This window comes from Etheostoma spectabile, chromosome 1, assembly GCF_008692095.1.
Source record: "Etheostoma spectabile isolate EspeVRDwgs_2016 chromosome 1, UIUC_Espe_1.0, whole genome shotgun sequence".
Classification (NCBI taxonomy): domain Eukaryota; kingdom Metazoa; phylum Chordata; class Actinopteri; order Perciformes; family Percidae; genus Etheostoma; species Etheostoma spectabile.
In genome coordinates, this window is record NC_045733.1 from 17,590,881 (window position 1) to 17,600,670 (window position 9,790).

At 39.7% G+C, this 9,790-nt stretch overlaps 1 protein-coding gene and 1 long non-coding RNA gene across 3 annotated transcripts in view; one reads left to right on the top strand and one right to left on the bottom strand.

Moving 5' to 3' along the window:
* Positions 1 to 3,776, bottom strand: part of LOC116705991 (uncharacterized) — a 19,306-nt gene extending 15,530 nt beyond the window's left edge. Inside the window, exon 1 of the long non-coding RNA XR_004336119.1 lies at positions 3,648 to 3,776. This is a non-coding gene — a long non-coding RNA (uncharacterized LOC116705991). The remainder of the gene's footprint in view (positions 1 to 3,647) is intronic.
* Positions 1 to 9,790, top strand: part of LOC116703397 (E3 SUMO-protein ligase PIAS1) — a 78,763-nt gene that overhangs the window by 2,475 nt on the left and 66,498 nt on the right. The gene's annotated exons all lie outside the window — the stretch shown is intronic.

The window sequence follows — 9,790 nt, forward strand, 5'->3', positions numbered from 1 at the left end:
AAACAACTGTGCAACTGACATTTATTTTCATTGTTAATGAATCAGTAAATAGTTTTCGATATCTAGACAGTGTCAGACAATTAATTAATTGGTTATAACAATAGTTGCAGAGAGTTTCTCTGTTAGTTGATTAATCAACTGTGGTTTCAACCCTTCCGATTTTTTTTTGGACTGTAGGTCAAACAAAAAAACCGTTTGAGCTCTGGCAAGGTGTGATGGGGCACTTGTTCTTTTTGTGTTGTTGATAGGTAAAACAGTCGCAGCTCTAATTTGATGGATGATAAAGGTGTGTTTGGTGGGATGCAGCTCTTGTTGAAATAAAGAATGGGGGTCTGCACAAACATGAAGGAAGTCCTTAGGTCTGGTCTGCTTTTTTTGCGCATGAATGTTACCTCATGCCCTGCTGTTCACTGTACAGTAATGATGAACCACTGAGGAAGCTTTTATGGTTGGGTAGATAGCTTATTTTAATATTTACAGCTAGGGCTGGACGATTAATCAAAAATGTATCGATATAGAAATTCTAAAGCTGTTATTGACGTATTTTTCCCAGGACGATAATTTCTTTCTCTTGGTAGGCCTACCTTTTCCTTAAAAACATTCTACCCCGTGTTCAGGGCCCAAAATGAACACTCGCCAGTTGCCAAATGTGGGGGCGCACACACCAGACACCAGCCCCTACCTTCTGTTTACTGTTAGCTAGCGTTTAACTCAGGCTAATTCATTAGCTAGTAAGGTGGGATTTTAGGCAGCCAGCCTTCCAAAAGAAAGCACAGGAAACAGAGTCTCATTCCACCTGTCCGTGAGGCTCTGGCTCACTTTCTGCACTCGGTGTCCGTGGACAGCTGTGGGCTTGTACCGGTGTTGATGTTCTGTACGTTGTTGGACACATGCAGCCACTTCCCTGAAACCAGGACTGACGCAAGTCCACAGCGGCCCGCGGCGTGTATGTCCGAGCCTGTCCCCAGCGCCTCCGCCTGCAGGTTGTCAGCTGTGTGTCTGCCTGGTGTCCACTCTCGGACGGACGATTTAACTCGCAGGTCCTCGTCAATATAGTTTCACGTATCTGTCCTTGAGCAGAAAAAGGAGCTTAAAATGCAACTTGCTGGTTTAAAGCTAGAAATAACTAGTTAATTAGCAATCAAGAAATAGATTGTATGGTAGATTTTTATCATACAAAAGACGTTTAAAAAGAAAACAACTTTATGCAAAACTAAAATTAAATCTGCAGTATGCATTGTCGAATCACAAAAGAATAAAATTAGCGTTATCGAGGTAAAATGTGCAATTAATCGTGATTTTGATTTTAGGTCATATGGTGCAGCCCTATTTACATCTTTACACAACCACTGAAGGTACGGGAACAGGCTCTGACAAACTGGCCTGAGGACTTGGTTTACTTGTGATTTACAGGTTGATTTGGCTCTTGCTAACCTGCTTTAAGTGTTATTACAGTCATTTATGAATTCCCGTGGACATAATAGGCTAACTGAACGACAACAATCAAGGTAGCAAACAAATTGACAGAGGCATTACTGGACCTTTTTGTGATTCAGAGATGCAGTTTCAAAATGTGTGAAAACTGTGAGAGTCGAAAAATATCAATCACTAAACCTCGATTGATTTGGTGTAATGATTATTTTTGTCACTGTTCTTAAAATGTACTCTTGCTTGTGTAAGTGAGGTCTACAAAAAGGTTGGGATTTTTCATCTTCGTGAGTCAGCAGCATCATCTCTGAAATGATGTTTTTCTTAGTTGTAGGGGAAATGATCTCCAACCTGAGCTCGACATAACTTCCCAGGAAAGAGTTGTACCGGGCTTTGAACGTTAACTGTTAAATAGGTGAAGCTGCTAAACCGTGTCTGTTGAAACATTTCACACAGCCCAAATGCACAGAGATGAGACCCCTAAACAAGCCAACAAGCAATTACCACATTTAGCAGCGAGTATCGTCTTTGATGGTCTTAAAAGACAACACCCTAAGACTAGGATCTTCAACGTTTTTTTAGCCAATGACCACTTAACTGGAGGAGAGACGCAGCACCGACCCCCTACCACATATATTGTATAAAATGTTGCATGTTAATCTGAGCCTACAGTAACATTTAGGGCAGCCTAAAGACTTTATAACGTACCTTTTTTTTGCATAGAATACTAAGCTATTCAAATAATTGTTGGAATGATTTTATAAATCATGTTTTAATGTTAAACATACATGTGGCACTGTGAATCCTTAGGATTACCTGTATCTGTGGATCTTAGTGACTACCTGACCTACAGGCCAGTTTGCTAATAATATGTTGGATTCATTGTTTAGGATATTTCAAATTTTTGGAGAAAAAAAACGTAACCTTAATTTGGAGGCCCAACTGCATTGACTCTGAGGACCCCCCCTAGGGGGTCACGGACCCCCTGTTGAAGATCCCTTCCCTAAGAGATCATAACAAGCTTGTGAACACAAATTGAAACTGTCTTACTTTTTCTTTTTTCTTTTTTTTAATTAACTCTCTGGTGGAATAACTCGGTAAATAATTCAAACCTTGATCAGTCAGTTTGTGACTAGACTTCTGTGGGTGTCGTTAGTTCGTTCAAACTGGAGCCCGACCGATGAAGGATTTTTAAGGCCAATATCGTTACGAAAATTTGGCTAAAAAAAAATTTGGTATGCCGATATATATTTTTATAATAATTTGTTTTATTGTCCCAACAAAACAGAGGAACATCAAAATGTATTACAGTTCTGATAAATAAAATGTATAAAAATACAAATTTAAGAAATAAAACTTAAAGTCCTTTGAACACAAACATATTAACAAAAAAATAATCAGTGTTACCAACAGGGATGTTTTAAAGCGCCCTCTGGTGGACAAACTATGCAACGCCAACACTCATAACATGGTTGACAGTCCGTTTTTATTTTTTAAACATTTATTTATTTGAATCATTTATTTGTCATAAATTATTTGATGAATATTTTTATAAATGCCGATAGATCGGGAAATGCCTAATATCGGCCGATAATATCGACCTGCCAATATATCGGTCGGGCTCTAGTTCAAACCACCTATATGATGGTAATTATTATTATTATTTTTTTTATAAAGATAATTGTTTGGGGCATTTTAGCCTTTAATAGACAGGACAGCTGTAGACAAGAAAGGGGGAGAGGGGGGGGGAGACATGCAGCAAATGGCCAAAGGTCAGACTCAGACCCAAACCCCGAGCCTCTGCATTGAGGACTGAGGCTCTGCACATGGGCCCCCGCTCCACCAGCTGAGCTACCCGGGTTGCCCTGTTGCTGGACAAAAATAAGACAAAAAAACTACCCATTGGGCATCGGTAGTTTTTGTCTTATTATTTTTGTCCAGAGTCTCAATCAAATGCACCAATTATCTCTGACAACACTCATGACCCCTTGCTGTCTGTCTTGGCTATGAGCACATTTATTGATATTTTTAAGCATTAAAGCGCTGTTGCAAGGCATCTCACATTTACTGAGCACTATGTCCATCTTGTAAACAGTGACTTGGTACACGACACTGATTAGGGGTGTGAAAAATGTTGACTTTATGGTGTCATAACTGATCAGATTTAGTTAATATCCATTTTTCAGATATGTGTTCTGCAATAAATTGGGCCATTAAACGTTGGGCATCGAGAACCGATTACTACTTGGAATCGGTTCAAAAATTACGATTCCATTAGAATAGTTTCTTTATTGGAATTGTTTGGTGGATTTTGCTTTCAAATCCGATCCTCGCTTCCCAATTTAACATGCAAGTTTTGGTTTATGTAAGCAGCCAGACGCTTGTTGTGTTGCACCCATGGTGCGGCGCTTTAGTGTGGCTTTATTTTACATTGAAAAGGCCCTGTAAAATTGGAACCCACCATTGAATCAAAAATAAAACGTTCCTCTTATTTGTGAAACAGGCATGTGACCCATTTCAACTCCACCCCTCAGAGAATTTGAATCGAGAACCGGAACAAAATGAAGAATTGGAATCAGAATCATTAAAATCCAAACGAGGCCCAACCCTAATTACACGTGGTATAATACCAGTAATACTGATGCAACAATAAGGGATGGCAGACATGTTCATGTTGTAATCTTACAGCAACCATAATGATCCATTCCCCCTCTGAAAAAATAAATTAAATTAAAAATCAGCCCCAGGACATCAAGGCTTTTTACTGCTGTTTTACACCTGAGATAAGATTGTGTTATTTTAATGAGTGACTGTATCGGTGCGGTCCATATGCACCATGTGGTGTAGAGACTCTTGGTTCTAAGGCTGCGAACCCACAGCGGTGGCAGGAATCATCAGACCAGCAGAAAGCTGTGGATGCAGACAGCATTAATGAAAAGGACTGTTTGGATATAAACATAGCCCCTATTTGCTCTGCATATAGGGCTGCAACAAATTATTTGCAGTTGGTTTTACTTTATTTATGTATGTACATTTTTTATTTCATTTTTTCTGTAAATTGTCCAAGAACTGTGAAACAAACATCACGTTTTCAGTACGGACAATTACTGAAATGATTCATTTAAAGTAGCTCCTGACTAATATTTGACATGGATTGGCCCTACCTGCTTTGTTTTGATTTCAGTCAAAATAACCTAATTTACACATCTTCCAAAAACATCTGGAACTTTGCAGTAGGGCTTCAGCTTTGCAGTACAAATGCCTTTTTTGCATTATTAAAATGAATGATCTGAATCAGTTGGTCTAAAAAATGTCAGAAAATAGTGACAATTACTGATCAGTTTCTCAAAGCCCAAGGCGACATCTTTAAATTTCTTGTTTTATTCGACAAACGGTGAAAAAACAAACAATATTGAGTTTGCTATAGGAAACCGCTGCAGGTGTTCACAACTGAGAGCATACAACAAGGAAATGCTTAAAATTCCTAAAAACAAAACAAAATGAGTGATTTCTTTTTATCTACTGTAATATATTTTGGTTTGCAGTGCACTGCTGCACTTTTTGTTCATGGTTGCCTTAGGCTGTATATTATTATTATAGCTTATACTCTGAATTGATGCATCTTAAGCCAAACCGGCGCTTCTGAAAGCCTCTGATGTTGCCGGGCCCCCCCCCGAAGGTGTTCTGTTGCATCGCGTTTTGTTCCACAGGAGTCCCAATCTGCCTCAACTTCTTTGAACTGTCGTCTCTCTTCTCTGGCGCTGCAGCAGCAGCAACCTGGCAATACAAATAACTGTCTGTGCTCTGGCGGCTTATAGGTGGAGACAGTCTATTTGTAGAGCCTGTGGCTAGGTTAATCCCTAATGATACAGGCCCCCTTCTCTGCTCCTCTGCATCCTTTCAACACCTGCCTATTGCGCTAGTTGTCATTATCACGATCACTGCAGTTCATTTTCAGGTTAAAGAGAATTAGACGTTGGAAGTCACCCGAGTGAATGATAACCGTTCTCAGCTGTTGGTGTATTTAAAGCTTACGCGCACGTGCAGATGTTGGTGTGTGTTTCAAGCTCATACTTGGTGACTAGGAGTTTGTTCATTTCAGACACACAAGTACTGGAAATGTAAAAATCTGGTAGGTTTAGGCCTGTAACAATTATTAAATAATTGTCTAACCGCAATTTTTTTGACATAATTGCGGTTATTTTTTTAAAGTAAGATTGGTCACACCATTGTTTGGATTAGGCCAGCATGATTAATTGTTATACATCGCTATATCAATTTACCCTTGTTAGCGATTCAATTTTTAAATAACTTTTTTTTTTTTTTTTTTTTTTTTTTTTTTTTTTAGGACTTTGATTCTCATTTAATTTTACGAGTCGATTACATCACAAACACTACTACTTTCTTCTTTGAGTGTTAAACAGACTGTATAAAATAGGTTTTGAAGAACTGCAATGCTCTCCCTTCTCTTCATTGAAGCCGCTCTGTTTACAGGCTTTTGGTGATGCGCAATGTGCTGTAGGGGCCCAAAAAAATGCATGTTTGGTACTGCCAATTTCTTTTGTCATGGTTCATGTGTGCAATAAACATTACATCATAGCAGAGAATTCTAAGCTAAAAAAATTGATTCATAATTTCCCCCGAATCGAGCAGGCCTACTTTAGATGTAGTAAATCTGTCTGTGGTGTTTAATCCACTATGTCGCTTTGTTTAATTAGTAACGTTGCTGTGAAGGACGACGCTGTAGCGGAAATGGCCGCCATTAAAAAACATAATGCTAACGTGGTTCCACGGGGATTAGTGGTTTTATTTTTCCAATCTGTACAGAACAATTTGTTTTGTCACTTTTGCTAAGGTCCTAAAGAGTATGACTAAGGGTGTCACAATTTCAATCTTAAAACCAAAATCGACTGGAATAAAGTCACAATCTTGAATTTCAAATAAAAAAATGGAATCGTCGATACTGCCACATCCCGTCCGGTCGGCTTGTCAAGCAGCCACCCAAGCCCCCAGGAACAGCGCCATGTCTTAATGCAGCCAAAGCCCGTTCAAGGAAAACCTGTCCACTCCCTATTTAGCCCCATTAAACCAAATTTGGTTGCAGTTAAACCAGAGTTCCACTGGGGGTGATTGCAGGCGAGTGCAAAACGAATGGGACTCTATGGAGCTGGACGCCTAAATGTGTCTCTTTCGCCTGATTGTTGTTGAGAAATCTCAGATTTGATTGTAGTTTTTCCAAGTTCAACATGGATTATAGGTTGAAGTTGAATGAACGAGTACTTATGTCCTTTTTATTTCTTACAGGCTGAGTCATTGTTGCCCATAACAAGCTAGCATTCTGCTAATGATGGTGATTGGTCAGGTCTGATTACGACCAGAGATCCCGCTCGACGGCATCCGAAGCAAAACCAGAATGTCAGAGTGAATATTTTGGCGTGTTTTTTTAAAAACATTAGCAAACCTTTTTGTAGCAAGTGTATTGACAGGGAGAGCCTAACCTGTCAGCTGTGTTGTCCATGCCTCGAGGAAAAAAAAAAGGAAGTGACTCAGAGCTTGCTGTAAAAGCAGCATCTCTGGTCGTATGATGTGTATGACGTCACTGCCATTTAAACGGCTTTTTAGAACAAAAAAGCTCCCAGCAGTGTGTATTTTCTTAGCCTTCCCTTTCGAATGCAACATTCCAAATTACTAAACAACAAATTATTTCCTGAGAAATTCCTGGATTTTGAGGGGTATAGGTCTAGAGCCCTATTCATTCTGCAGTGGCCTGCGATCCCCCCCAGTGGAACTCTGGTGGACTGCAACCAGTTCAGATGCAGGAAGTATCGAGATAGTGGAACTTCTTCCCTTATTAGAAATTCTTTGATGCAACCATGGGCCTAGTGGCCAACGGTGGAACTGCACCCCCCTGATCCAGAAAGACTTCCCAGAGTTTTCACATGGCGAAAGCAACTAATATATTTTCAGCGGATCGTTTTTTGGGGGGGTACATCAACTAACCAGCTCGAAGACTTTAACGGCCCTTGTTTATAACGTCATTCACTAGTAGCCAAATCCAGAGTTATTATACTAGGCAGGATGAACACGGTGGATGGACGTGAGCAGACCCTCTGAACTGCGCCTGCCCAAGTTGCCTTGCACGCCCCCATTTCACGTTCTGCCAAGCGGAAAAAAACACATGTGTTGGAAGTGCAGCGAGTCAACATTACAGCCAGTCAAAGTGCAGGATACCCATTGACAGAACTTTACCATTGCACATTAGCGTAGCAGCTAGTGCCGTTTCCTTCTGCTTATTGCTTAATCCTGACAAAATCGCACGGTTGAATTTCAGCCTGCATGCACATTATGCAGATTATATTAGAAATATTAGAGAGAGCAACAAGTTAGTGGAATGCAAAATTGCCCTGTCTGCTCAGCTGCTAAGACAGCTGTGCTGTGAGCGTCTGCCTCGGCACTGACGTCAATTTTTTATTTTTTTTTACTTCATTGACAAGTTGGCAAGTTTCCAATTTACTGAAGATATAAGTTGTTGCATTATGTTGTTAATAAATGTTTTAAAGGTGCCCTGCCACATGTATTTCATCACTTTGTGGTAATGTCTGAAGTTCTACCATGGACTAAAATGCCTTAGTTACCTTGTTTTTAAGCCATTCTAGCGTGGTATAGAAAGCCTGCAGGAAGACTCAGCTCCATGTGTGCCAGTTCTCATTAATATTCAATGAGCAAAGCTGCTTGACTCTGATAGGCTAACAGCTAGCCAATGAGAGGCTGGCTATCAGCATCCTTTGCCCAGTGCAACTGTGTGAGCTCATGAATAAGCTCAGGCAACATGACATCAGTCTGACCAGCTGTTGTAATTAGCCTGATTTCTCTGCTCATTTCTTTCCTGTGGTTAGAGCTGACAGAGGAGGTAGCAGTTCATTTTCACATTCACAACATAACACAAACACATGTGGACCTTATTTCAAAAAATGCAAGTAAAAAACGTTACTTTTTTTGTGTGGCAGGGCACCTTTTAATTTTGCCATCAAAGGTCAGATATATTGCTTGAAAGTCTAGTGTAAAATTTGCATGGCAACCTGTGGTTTAAAAAAATTAATGTAAAAATCGTAAATGTAATCGAATCAAGGATTTGGAGGTAGTACTGTTGATGGTAATTGTTGATTTTTTTTTTTTAGATGTGCCAAATTGTAATCATATTAGTGATTATTGGTCGGACCAATTTTTTGTTCATTAAACAAAAAAATACAAGGTTTTATGATATTAAAGAGGCGTGGTTAACTTCATAGGCTGTAAACCTGCGTATCTGGGTTACATAACAGTGATGTAACAAAAGATGTATCCTGGGATTCATTTCACCTTTAATATGTTTGAAAAAGTAATAAATAAGTAAAGTATGTAATATTTCACTAAAAGTGTCAATTATATGGTTAATCGCAATTATTTCTGAGACAATTGATTGTCCAGTAAAATTAGGAAATGTTCGAGGCCTAGATAGGTGATGGATTTAAGATGTAAGGGAGTGAATAGCAGAATGTAGAGAAGCTCACAGTGAGAAACATGATCCAGACGTTGTATGCATCTGCTGCAGAGATATCGGAGGTGTTTAGCGTTGAACCATTTGTACAGAGTTTGTTGCCGTTTTCCTGGTTCCCAGCATCTAGTGAAGGTTATCAGACAGGATGCCAGATAAAGATACCAAACATGTATTGACAGTTAAGAGCTTACATATATTTGTGTAAGCTCTTATTCTAGCCGGGGTGGTTTTTCCCCTGTGAGAGCACATCTTGTCTGCAGCCATCAACTTAGGCTTCGACAAGATGGAGCTTTTTCTTAACTCCTGTGGTGATTTTGTTACAGTCCTGTTGCCGTGGAAACATGTCACATTTGAGACAGACATGGGTAGGTAGCAGTTTGGAGCTCAATTGTGTTTCCAACTGGAGGAAGAAAGACTGGCATGTTACTGGTCGCCCTCCTGGCAGATTTGCTTTAAGGTTTTTAAATGTTGGAATATCAGAGAAATGTTGCTTTCAATCAAGAGGGGGAAAAAATTAATAAGTCCTTGTGAAAAGTCTGTCGTCATAGAATATTTCTTTATCCTGCTGCAGGCTTAAGGAGTCTGGTGTGTTTTTTAGACCATCGCCTTGAGGTTCATAAATCTGTCACTTTGGTCATTATTGACTAATAATTCACTTGTGATTAGCAGCAATGTGGCATATGTTTTTGTGTGTGACATGCATCAAGATCAGCTGCAGCTAAGTTTTATGTGCCGTACCTTGGTGCTGTCTGTTACACATTGTGTTGCCTAATAGCACCTACTCCATGGGTTACCCAAACAGAAACCATCATTTGAAATGGAAGT